Source organism: Nycticebus coucang, chromosome 9 (assembly GCF_027406575.1).
Source record: "Nycticebus coucang isolate mNycCou1 chromosome 9, mNycCou1.pri, whole genome shotgun sequence".
NCBI classification, from domain to species: Eukaryota; Metazoa; Chordata; class Mammalia; order Primates; family Lorisidae; genus Nycticebus; species Nycticebus coucang.
The window spans coordinates 101,134,262-101,146,588 of NC_069788.1; positions in this window are offsets into that span (position 1 = coordinate 101,134,262).

A 12,327-nucleotide genomic window follows, 5' to 3' on the forward strand; every position below is an offset into this window, starting at 1 on the left:
GTAAACATGTTCCCTGTCAACCAGGACAGAAGATGTCAAGAGCCTTCTGATATTCATGCAAAGAGCTTAGCAGACATCGGTAGCTGTTGTTTAATAAACAACATTCCCTTTTGCATATGACTATGTTCTTGTTACAAATATAATGATCTATAAATTTGGTCTTTGCTTATGAGTCATTGAGCTGAATGGAAGTGAAAATTCAGCCGAGAAGAAACATGTTCCGATGTGTTCTAATACTGACATTGCTTAGATGGATTCGGATTTTATTTTTAATCAAATTTGCCCATCTAAAGCTTCAAGAAGGTCAAAACTTGCTATGGCTGATCACCTCCAGCTACAACGATATTTACCTACGAATGCTATTTTGGGTTTTAAAAACTTAATCAGAATAACATGGACAAGGGAAGAATTTGATAGAAATGTTGCTAAGTTCCCTGACCTTACTGGTTAAGGAAAAAATGTATGGAAAATATTCATAGAAAATGTGTTATACAAAATGATCAAATTGGAAATTGGGATTATACTTTCTATAACCTATATCATTGAAAAATATTACTTATTCATGCTTTCATTTTTATGCATTATTTCAATTCTGTCTTTAACAGGAATTTATTAATAGTAAATGTTTTTTAATTAGCAAGACATGTGCACTACTTCTAAACACTACTTGGTATCTGTTAAAAATGTGTAAAATAAGTGGAAAGCTTTGTTCTCCTAATTGGTCTATTTCTCCTCTTAAGTAGAGTAGGTTTGAACTCATTAAGCTGAATATTTTTGTTTATTAGTGATTACTCAAAATAAATGTAACTGTATAAAAAAACTTCAAAATATTCTGCTGTAGGCTAGGTGCCTGTAGCACAGTGCTTATGGCTCCAGCCACATATACTGAGGCTGATGGGTTCAAAACCAGCCTGGCCTAGCTAAACAACAAGGACAACATAAACAATAAATAGCTGGGCCTTGTGGCGGGTGCCGTAATCCCAGCTACTTGGGAGGCTGAGGCAAGAGAATCGCTTAAGCCCAAGAATTTTAGGTTGCTGTGAGCTGTGACATCACAGCGCTCTACCCAGGGTGACATAGTGAGACTCTGCCTCAAAAAAAAAAAAAGAAAAGAAAAGAAAAAGAAAGAAAGAAAGAAAAGAAATATTCAGCTGTAAATGTGAATATATTATTTAAAAATATTGACATAATCTTAAAAATGATTTGAGATACTTCATTTATATAATTTTATTTATTATGCTTTGTTAATTAATTTATTAGAAAGTAATGGATTAAACACTTTTTATATACCAACATTGTGTTCTATACTGGGTCTATAATAATGAATAGCAAAGGAAACAAATATAGTCTATGGTTTCATGAAGAATTTAGCCTATTGAAGGAGTTAACATTGATTTGATCATCTCATCATAGAAATATAATTGTGTACTCTATTAAGCTTTATGTAAGATAAGTAGAGAAATCTGTGGAAATATATGAAACAAGGGCAGAACTCAATGACTAATTGGATGTGGGGAAAGAGAAAAAGGATCCTAAATTAAACTTTGACTCTTGGCTGTAAACACAGATGAAAATATTCAGAGATACCATGATCTGAAAATATTATTACATTGCGTAACTTCAGAGAGTCATTCATAGGTTTGCAGTGGAGATCATTAACTTCATTTGGGGGATGTAGAATTTGAACTGCATTTGAAATGTCCTAGAAGGGTTGACAAGTAGGCAGTTAAAAACTCGGAAAAAATGCTTTTACTAGAGAAATACTGAAAAATTAATGTGGCCATGAGATTACGAAGAAAAGATATAGAATGAGAAGAAAATAGCATCTGAAAAGCTAAAATAGTCTAAGACCTAATGGTGGAGCTGAGCCAAAACTGGAAATTAAAAAAGAATAACAAGATAAGTAGAATGAAAATAAAAGGTATGGGGCGGCGCCTGTGGCTCAAGGAGTAGGGTGCCGGTACCATATGCTGGAGGTGGCAGGTTCAAAACTAGCCCCGGCAAAAAAAAAAAAGAAAAGAAAGGAAAGGAAAAGAAAAGAAAAGGTATGTTATTACAGACTCATGGTAAAAGAATAATTGAAGGTGGGCATTTAGGCTGTTTCCACATTTTGGCGATTGTAAATTGAGCTGCAATAAACAGTCTAGTACAAGTGTCCTTATGATAAAAGGATTTTTTTCCTTCTGGGTAGATGCCCAGTAATGGGATTGCAGGATCAAATGGGAGGTCTAGCTTGAGTGCTTTGAGGTTTCTCCATACTTCCTTCCAGAAAGGTTGTACTAGTTTGCAGTCCCACCAGCAGTGTCAAAGTGTTCCCTTCTCCCCACATCCACACCAGCATCTGCAGTTTTGAGATTTTGTGATGTGGGCCATTCTCACTGGGGTTAGATGATATCTCAGGGTTGTTTTGATTTGCATTTCTCTAATATATAGAGATGATAAACATTTTTTCATGTGTTTGTTAGCCATTCGTCTGTCATCTTTAGAGAAGGTTCTATTCATGTCTCTTGCCCATTGATATATGGGATTGTTGGCTTTTATCATGTGGATTAATTTGAGTTCTCTATAGATCCTAGTAATCAAGCTTTTGTCTGATTGAAAATATGCAAATATCCTTTCCCATGTGTAGATTGTCTCTTTGCTTTGGTTATTGTCTCCTTAGCTGTACAGAAGCTTTTCAGTTTAATGAAGTCCCATTTGTTTATTTTTGTTGTTGTTGCAATTGCCATGGTAGTCTTCTTCATGAAGTCTTTCCCCAGGCCAATATCTTCCAGTGTTTTTCCTATGCTTTCTTTGAGGGTTTTTATTGTTTCATGCCTTAAGTTTAAGTCCTTTATCCATCTTGAATCAATTTTTGTGAGTGGGGAAAGGTGTGGGTCCAGTTTCAGTCTTTTACATGTAGACATCCAGTTCTCAGGAATGGATTAGCAAGCTGTGGTATATGTATACCATGGAATACTATTCAGTTATTAAAAAAAATGGAGACTTTACATCCTTCGTATTAACCTGGATGGAAGTAGAAGACATTATTCTTAGTAAAGCATCACAAGAATTGAGAAGCATGAATCCTATGTACTCAACTTTGATATGAGGACAATTAATGACAATTAAGGTTCTGGGTGGGGGGAAGCAGAAAGAGGGACAGAGGGAGGGGGGTGGGGCCTTGGTGTGTGTCACACTTTATGGGGGCAAGACGTGATTGCAAGAGGGACTTTACCTAACAATTGCAATCAGTGTAACCTGGCTTATTGTACCCTCAATGAATCCCCAACAATAAAAAAAAAAAAAAGAATAATCGAAGGAAGTATTATAAAATAGGTTTGAATGCCAATGAAAAGTGAAGAATGCTAATAACTAAAAATTACTGATTTGATTTCATGGAATAGAAGTCACTAACTCATGACAGTGTGGTCAAATTTACAAGCAAACAATCTCAATATTTGGCAGGAACATCACCAAATATTTTTTTCCCGATTTTGCTTTTGAAATACTTCAAAAGAAGTTCATTTAATATACCTTGAACCTTATCAAGATTTACTATTACTCGTTTAATTTGACACCTTTTTGTCTCTGTATAATCCTCTAGAAATATTTGTTTAATATCTTTTTTTAGTGGTAGGTAATGTTTCTAGTAATCGCCTTAATACTTGCATGAATTCATTCATTAGCTTTGGAAAACCAAGGAAAGTTTCTAAAGATTGCACAATTAAATTTCACTGTCCATTAATTTTTTTCTTACAAATTCTTCCTAAGGATCCTAGCACAAGAAGAAAGAAAAAGAAAGATCACGGTTAAGTCACTAACTCTGACTAGGCCAACCTTGGTGAATATCATAGACACTCAGAGTTCTTAAAAAATACTAATGACCGTTCATCTATGAAAATGTAATATAATAATAGAGAGTGGTAACCAAACAGTGTGGTTTTTAAAAAATCCTTGTCTCCTTCCCCATACCAGGTGAGTCCTAAGTGGTTAACAGAATTTCAAACCACTGATAGTATTGAATTCCTCCCACCCCTTTCCCTATTATTCTATTGTACAAGCAAAATATATAGAAACTAATGCAGTTAACTTAGTCAGTTTAACTTAAGAGATGTGAATTATTCCCTAAGTTAGTCTCTTTCAAAAAATAATATTTATTGTATAAATATTATGCTGCAATCTAGACGAGTCTAGCATAAATGTAGAGAGAGATTTTCTCATATATATGTGGGACAAGATGGGAAAAGATAAAGGAAGTATTTCAACTGAGATTTGATATCTGTAAGAAAGAATAAAATAATTATCTTGTAACTGAAAAATAAAGAGCCTTAATTTTAGGCTTTATTTGACAGAACAAAAATCGGCATTAGTAAACTTAGCTTAATAAAAGTATTCAAAGCAAAGTAAAAAGATGGGAAAAAAAAGGAATGCAAAGGGAAAATTACAACAGAGCATAAGAGGAATAACAGACTTAATCAAAGGCATATCATGTGCATAAATTCCCAGAGGAGAAAAGAAAGAAATGAAGCAGAAGGAATACTTGAAGGAATAATGGCTGATAAATTTCTCAGACTAATGAAATATATCAACTCACATATTCAAGAAATAATGACAATGCTGCACTTCGGTCAAACTGCAAAAATACAGAGACAAAACAAAAATCTTAAAATCAGTCAAAAGAGCAAAATAATTCATTAAAAATTCATTAAATATTTCATTCAATCCTATTCCAGCTCCTGTATAGAACATATAGAACCTTTCTGGAAGGAAGTATGGAGAAACCTCAAAGCACTCAAGCTAGACCTTCCATTCCATCCTGCAATCCCATTATTGGGCATCTACCCAGAAGGAAAAAAATCCTTTTATCCTAAGGACACTTGTACTAGACTGTTTATTGCAGCTCAATTTACAATCGCCAAAATGTGGAAACAGGCTAAGCGCTCACCAACCTGGGAAGGGATTAACAAGCTGTGGTATATGTATACCATGGAATACTATTCAGCTATTAAAAAAAAATAGAACAGTAGCTGGAACAGGATTGAATGAAATATTTAAAATGTGGAAAGAGTAAAATAAATAAATAAAATTCTAGTAAACATTATCCCAAAACGAAGGTAACTTTATATATTTACAAACTAATAGAACACTCAGGAATCAATACTTCGTAAATAGATATATTAAAATAAGGCCTATGTATCGAAGAAAATTTCTCTCCTTCAGAAGCTTTGAACATGTTCTGAAGGATGAAACTGTAGCCTGTTTATAACATAAAAAAAAAAAAAATGTCCTTGGTTTGGTATCTAAACAACTAATACCTAAAAACATGGGCAACTGCAGCTATTCTGTCTGGTTTTTCCCAATGTGCCCCTAATGCTTACCTCACACTTACAACAATAAAGTGAATCTTTAACTTCCAGGAAGTTTGGCTTGGTTGGGTTAAGTTATTCTTTTCCTGTCCACCTCCACATTATAGCATTTTTAATGACTTTCCAACTTCTAAATCCAACCTTCTCACATAGCCCTAATACTTTACACAGACCAGTTCCTGCCATTCTACATGACCTCATGACATCCACCTCCCCACCTAACTCAGAGAACTGTCCAATTTATTGAAATGAGGAGCTGGTCTCTCACTATAGTTGCCTTCTGCTTATTTGTGAATTTCGCTGCTTCTTTTGCATATTTTGAAGAGATCTTTGCTTCCTCCCAAATGGTTCCTGTTCTTATTTTCTTTATTACAATTTGGTGATTCATTCAATTGTAACAAGATTTCAAACTATCTTCTTTCTTTATATTTGTTTTTCCTTAATTCTGTATTTTATCCTTTGCACTCAGCCAGCTGCCTGGTACATTGTGGCAGCTCCATAAATACTGGCTGAAATAATGAATGACAATGAATCTCTAGAACTTGATTTATTAATCTATAAAATGAAGAAGGGGGCTAGATGATTCATGGTATCCCTTCTCACATCAATAAATGTGATATAGTATATTTTAATAAAATAATTTGGTAAGTCTAGTTATTTCACCCCAATTAATTATCTAAACATCTTATTTGATTCACAGTTAGAAATGTATTTGTTGAGTTCATGAGGTGGGTTAAGGCAAATGTCATAATTCAAGGCCAAAACAATTACTAAATTGCTTTGATGAAAAGGTGAAATAGTTCAAAGAACATTTTATCCCCAGCATATTTTATTTCACAAACTTTATGCTGACAATTTTGAAACTAAAGTGCTGAAACATTATTTCTTTTTTTTTATTAAGTCATAGACACATAGATCATGAATACATTAATGCATATGTAGGGTACAATGTGTTGATATTTTTATACAATCTGACATGCTTACATCAAACCAATCAACATAGCTTTCACCTCATTTACTTGATTATTGTGTGAAGACATTTATGTTCTACACTTGATAGATTTGACTTGTACCCTTTCAATATGCTCCATAGGTGTGGTCCCGCCTTTTACCCTCCCTCTATCAAACCTTCCCCCTGCCCTCCCTCTCCATTTCTCTCCTTCATCCTGGGCTATAGTTGTGTTCTACCTTTCGTAAGAAAGTGTGAGTAAATATAAGTTGGTTTCAGAGAAGTATTGAGTACATTGGATACTTTTTCCTCCATTCTTGAGATACATTACTCAGGAGATGTTTCAGGTCCCTCCATGTAAACATGAAAGAGGTAAAGGCTCCACGTCAATGTGCGTTCTCTTTCAGTTAAAAGAACGTTCACCACAGAGTTAGTTCTGCAGTACAACTTCATGAATGCTGCTTTCCTGTTGCCTTCTTTTTAAAATTTTAGTCCAAAGATATATGTGTTAATAGATTTGTATGGTCTTATGCTAAAGGAGGAACCAGGGAATTAAAGTATAAGAAAATCTGAAATTATTTTCCTGTTTATATTTGGTTAAGTATGTCTGATATTCATCACAGGAAATAATTGTAGACAATGTACATGATCTTTATTAATTTTTTATATGTTCCGTACTATTTATTGTCTACTGTATGCCATATTTCTGAGAATTGTGTGTAAGAGATAGGAGAAATAAGGCCTCAGATCTCCTGGAAATCATTACCTAATAAAGCAGAAAGATGATGACAGGTAAATAAAGCCATAATAAGGTCATTATGAAGTGCAAAGTGAATGAAAGAAATCACCAAAAAAAAATTAGATCATAAAATACAGAATAATAGAAAGCAGAGGAACTGTAAACTTCAGTAGATTGCTGCTCAAATACTACTACTAGCATTACATATTCTAACTGTAAGATCTCACTTTTCTAAGAGATTAATATACGTGCAGGTAAGGGCCCATTTGAAGAAAAGGATTATGTGGTTCACACGATGTTGTAAACATACCTTCTGGTTTCTAGAGTTGAACATTTAAATGCACTCTCACTTTTGTTTATGATAATCGGATTCACATCTCTCCATTAAGTTACAAATATTTCCCATAGCACTTCTGTCAAACAGCGCATTAACAAAGTGATTGCCTTGACCTTTATTGATTCCCATTAGGTAAATGTTGAAAGGCTTTGCCAAAAGAAAAGCTTCTGGTCATCTTTTAACATTCCCATAGTTTGGAACGGGGACTGCTGCTGCTGCCATGGGCAGCAGGTGATTTTATACCTCTCAAGAGCAGGCAGAAGGTAGTAGCAGATGGGACATATTTATAATCCCACACATCCCCATTGAGCAGTCATTTAAACATCTGGGTTTGAGAAAGGGTCCTCAGTGCTGAAATGAGATCTAATGTTTTATAACCTGCTTCATCTACCCCATCATGTACATAATGATAGTCAGCAATTCTCAAAGCATCAGACTGTTCAAGTTCTTTCTCCTGCTTTTTTCTTCCATTTTGTATATTTTTTTACATGTTGAAGCAAGATATTCTTAGTAAACAAATAAAGAAATAAAGAAAAGGCAGATTGTGCGTTCATTGCATTCATAAGAGCAATGGCTAATTTTCTGGACACTTAACATAAGCCAGACATTGGCTCCTTATATCCATTACCACATTTAATCCACTAAACTGCACAACAAACTAAATACTTTTATTACCCTGTTCCCTAAATTCATTACAGCAAAAAAAGTATGAAAAAGATCCAACAGAGGCCTGGCACGGTGGGAAACCTATAATCCTAGCACTCTGGGAAGCCAAGGCAGGTGGATTGCTTGAGATCAGGAGTTCAAGATCAGATCAGATTGGCCTGAACTAGAGTGAGACCCCCGTTTCTACTAAAAATGGAAAAACTAGCCCAGTGTTGTGGCACACACATGTAATCCAAGCTACCCCAGAGACTGAGGCAAGAGGATTGCTCAAGCCCAAGTGTATGAGGTTGCTGTGAGCTATGATGATGCCACGGCACTCTACCCAGGGCAACAGAGTGAGACTCTATCTCAAAAACAAACGAACGAACAAAAAAAAACACGATGAATCCAAGTTTCTCTGGGCCCTGCTTCTCCTCCACTAGAAAGCAATCGTTGTTATTAAGGGGAGTGAAAGTCCCAGGGAATAAGTTGCCTACCTAGAAATGGTTTCTTTCCAGTACCATGAAAACAATTTGCTTAGATATATACTTATAAAAATGTTATGTATATAATCTATAATCCCCTTGATTTGGGGTTAAGATTAATATATCAGAGAAGTGGGGCAGACAATTCAATTAACATATTAACTCACTTATAACCAAAATGAACAGACACTTCATAAATACCACTACCTAGGCTAGAAACATGGGACTAGGACTAAGAGGACAGGCATCGCCTACAGTACCCACAGCTCAGCCTTAATCACTCTTTCCTCTATTTAACTAGGGCAGCTAATTCTCACATGACATCCCTTAATTCCCTTCGTTGACCTCTACAGTGGATACTTAACACAGTGCACAGCACAAATGTGACGTTGCCAACAGCAGAACTGAACATCTCTTCCATTACATAAAGGCTTTTTTCCTTTACAGACTATATATTCTTGCAATCATTCATCTGATTTTTTTTTTCCTATTCACATGGGCTATAGAATCTCTAACAATTTTCTAGAAATTGATCTAATATAGCAACTGAACGATAAAGTTAACCAGCAATTGTTTGCACCCCTGGGAAGTCTCCTGTGACATGTGCTACTTATAATACGAGGATGAGAATTGAATACAGTCTACAGAGAAAGATAGACAGGCAGGAATAGATATTAACAAGTATAATACAAGGTGTTTTAAAATACAAGCTGTAAAAGCACCATCTGCAGTGAAGAACTTCTAGAGTAAGATTAAATTCAAGGGTTTGCAAGAGATATAAAAGGCTCAAAAGACATATGAGGGAACAGGTATAATCTTTAAGGGGCACTTCATGGAAAAGACTTAACAAACTTGGGACCAGCAAGAAGAATACGAAAGGAGCAGAAACAGGGTGAAACAGAATGGAAGAGGGAAAAGTAGAAATCTGTGAGCTATGTGAAAGCATGAATACATGACGTATCTTATCAAAATGCTTCATACCCTGCAACCCTTTGAACATTAGCCTAAGTCAGTTTAAGCTATCAGTAAAGATCGCGAAATTCTAAATATGTGAAATAAAAAATATTAATTTCACTTTTCTAGAATATTAGATGAAAATAAAATATATTTATCAGTGAAACATACTTGAATTTATCTGTTTATTGGTGAACCATATTTGAATGTTTTTTTCCCCTATGTGAGCTTTTACTTTAAAATCAATACCAAGAGATTTGGGGGGAAACGTCTCTTGTGGAAATTTGAGGATTAACTTTCACTTCCAAAGTGTTGTTATTCTATAATATCAGTCCATAAAAATGGATTCTATCAGTTACATAGACTACTTTACACTCAAGTCCTGTAATACAGAACAAATGGTATATTTTTCAAAATATATTATATTTATTTTCCACTATCATATCCTTGCCACTCTCAAGGATGAATATTCAATAAATTTTACCATCTCCTTAATTTAAGATTTTATCATGACCAGGAATTAGTGATCAATCATTTTCCCTGTTCACTGTTCACAACCAAAAAGGAATCTCTCCAAGGGCAGAATTATGTATGATGAATGACGATTTTTGAAAGTGGCTGGTAACATTTCTGTAACAATTCTTTTTGACTCTTATAAAAGGGCAGAAGTTAGTCAAATAAAGTAGGCTCAAATAACAGTGCAACAAAATAACTTCGTTCATTCAGGACAGAGATTGTTTCCTTCGTTAGATAATTTTTCAAGCAATATGATCAACATTGTCATCTCTAAGTATTCTCCAAAGCAATTAAATCACACCATCATGAAACATAAATCAACATAACATGCACAATTTTACCAAGAATTAATTGCACATGCAAATGGTTCATTTGGAGAAAATCATTTGTTTTTCTTTTTTTTTTTTTTATTAAATCATAACTGTATACAATGATATGATTATGGGGCATCATACACTGACTTCATAAACCATTTGACACATTTTTATCACAGTGGTTAGCATAGCCTTTCCGGCGTTATCTCAGTTACTGTGCCAAAACATTTACATTCTACATTTACCAAGTTTCGCAAATACCCCTGTAATATGCACCACAGGTGTTTTTGAAGGGCTTGACTCTTCTGATTCCCTGCTTTTCCCACAAGACACATTTGCAATTTCTTATAAATTTGGAGCTTCATAAACTTCTGAAAGACACACTTGTACTTGATTTGGAACAAACTAATTTTGATGTGAAACATGATTCGAGCTGAGCTGCTGTGAGCCTATTGGTCATTTTCACTGACCCACTTAGTGTGAAAATTTACTTACTTCACTTCAATCTTAAATCTAGAGTTTCTTCATGATTATTTCAGAAGTATATCTGGAACCAAAGCTTTTCTATAAGAAATTAGAGCCTTTTACTCTTATAACAAAAATGGGAGTATTATTTCCCTTTAGTCTAAGTCTTATTATTTATGAATTGAAGGTACTTTTTATATCAATATATTCAGTTAATGAACTCATAATCTCTCATTAATAATGGTTATTCTGTAGAATGATTATTATCTCTTTTTCTATATGAGAAAACAGAATTTTGAGTGACCACCGTGGCAGAAATCAGAGGAGGCAAAATCAAACTCAGGCAATGACTGAGAAATCTCCCCTTCACCTGCCTTCTCCTGCTCCAATTCTTTCTGAATCTAGGCAGTAACTCACAAGAAGAGAGATGATCTCAGCTGTGATTCCAGTAAAAAATTTTTGATGGATTTATTAAAAGTCTCTTAAAAATATATCTACCTCATTAAGAAAAGATGTTAAGACTTTAACCTGGGGGTGGGCCCATTATTAGCGTTTCAGGGACACATTTACCAAAGATGTCCGGGGACAACATTCTCTAGTATGCACATTCCTCTCCTCAATTACTAATCTTCCCTTCTCAGCATTTACTACTTTACCACTCTAAAACATTTTTCAGGAGAAGTCAATCTTCTTGAGAACTAATGACTCAGCTAAACGATACTTTAACCACGTTTCTTTTGTTATTAGGTGGGATAAAAGTCACCCCTAGCATATCAAGATTTTTCCTGTCTATAGTCATTAACTCATTCTTGCACGTAGCATTTTAATATACTTAGCTTTGCACCATTAACAAGCAGTGTTCTAAAGAAGACTCTGGCTTCTCATTAGAGTTTTGTTGTTGTTTTTTTAAAGGAAATGTTAGTATAGCTTGCTGATCAAACCATATCCTGAAAACCTCACATAGAAAATTTCAGCTTCCCTGCCTTTCATTAGTTTCTAAGCATGATCAAAATGACCAACATTGAATATTTGTAAGAAAAAAAGTTTATGAGAAGAAAAGTTTTAATCTAGACATCTGGCCACTTGACAAGTGGAATATAGTGAGTTAAAAACTATTTTATCATGATTTCACCAGATACTAATTTATAGGCATTCTAGTGTCAGTGACATGTGCAGACTCAGAATTTTTTTAAAAGCTTACTTTTATAAGACAAATATACATAATTTATTCTGGGGCATAAGGGTCCAAAGGGAGAGTCCTGGAATGGATCAACTCTACACTTTAGCATCAAAGTGAGTGCTGGAGTCATATATTTGGTAACGTTTGGACTGTGAGTAATAATTTGGGGCCACCTGGATGTGATTAGCTCAAAGTAAACTAATGTCAAAATAATCTTTAGTGTACCTTTTACCCTCAGCCCCCAATCACCCAGGGCTCCCTCTCTACCCTGGGGAAAAATAGCTGTTAGCATCTGTCAGAGAGTTTATTCCTCTGGAAGCTCTATATAGTATTGGCTAAAACATTTCTGTTAATATTATGACCTGAAGAAAACTAGTAACTAAGTCACCTTATTG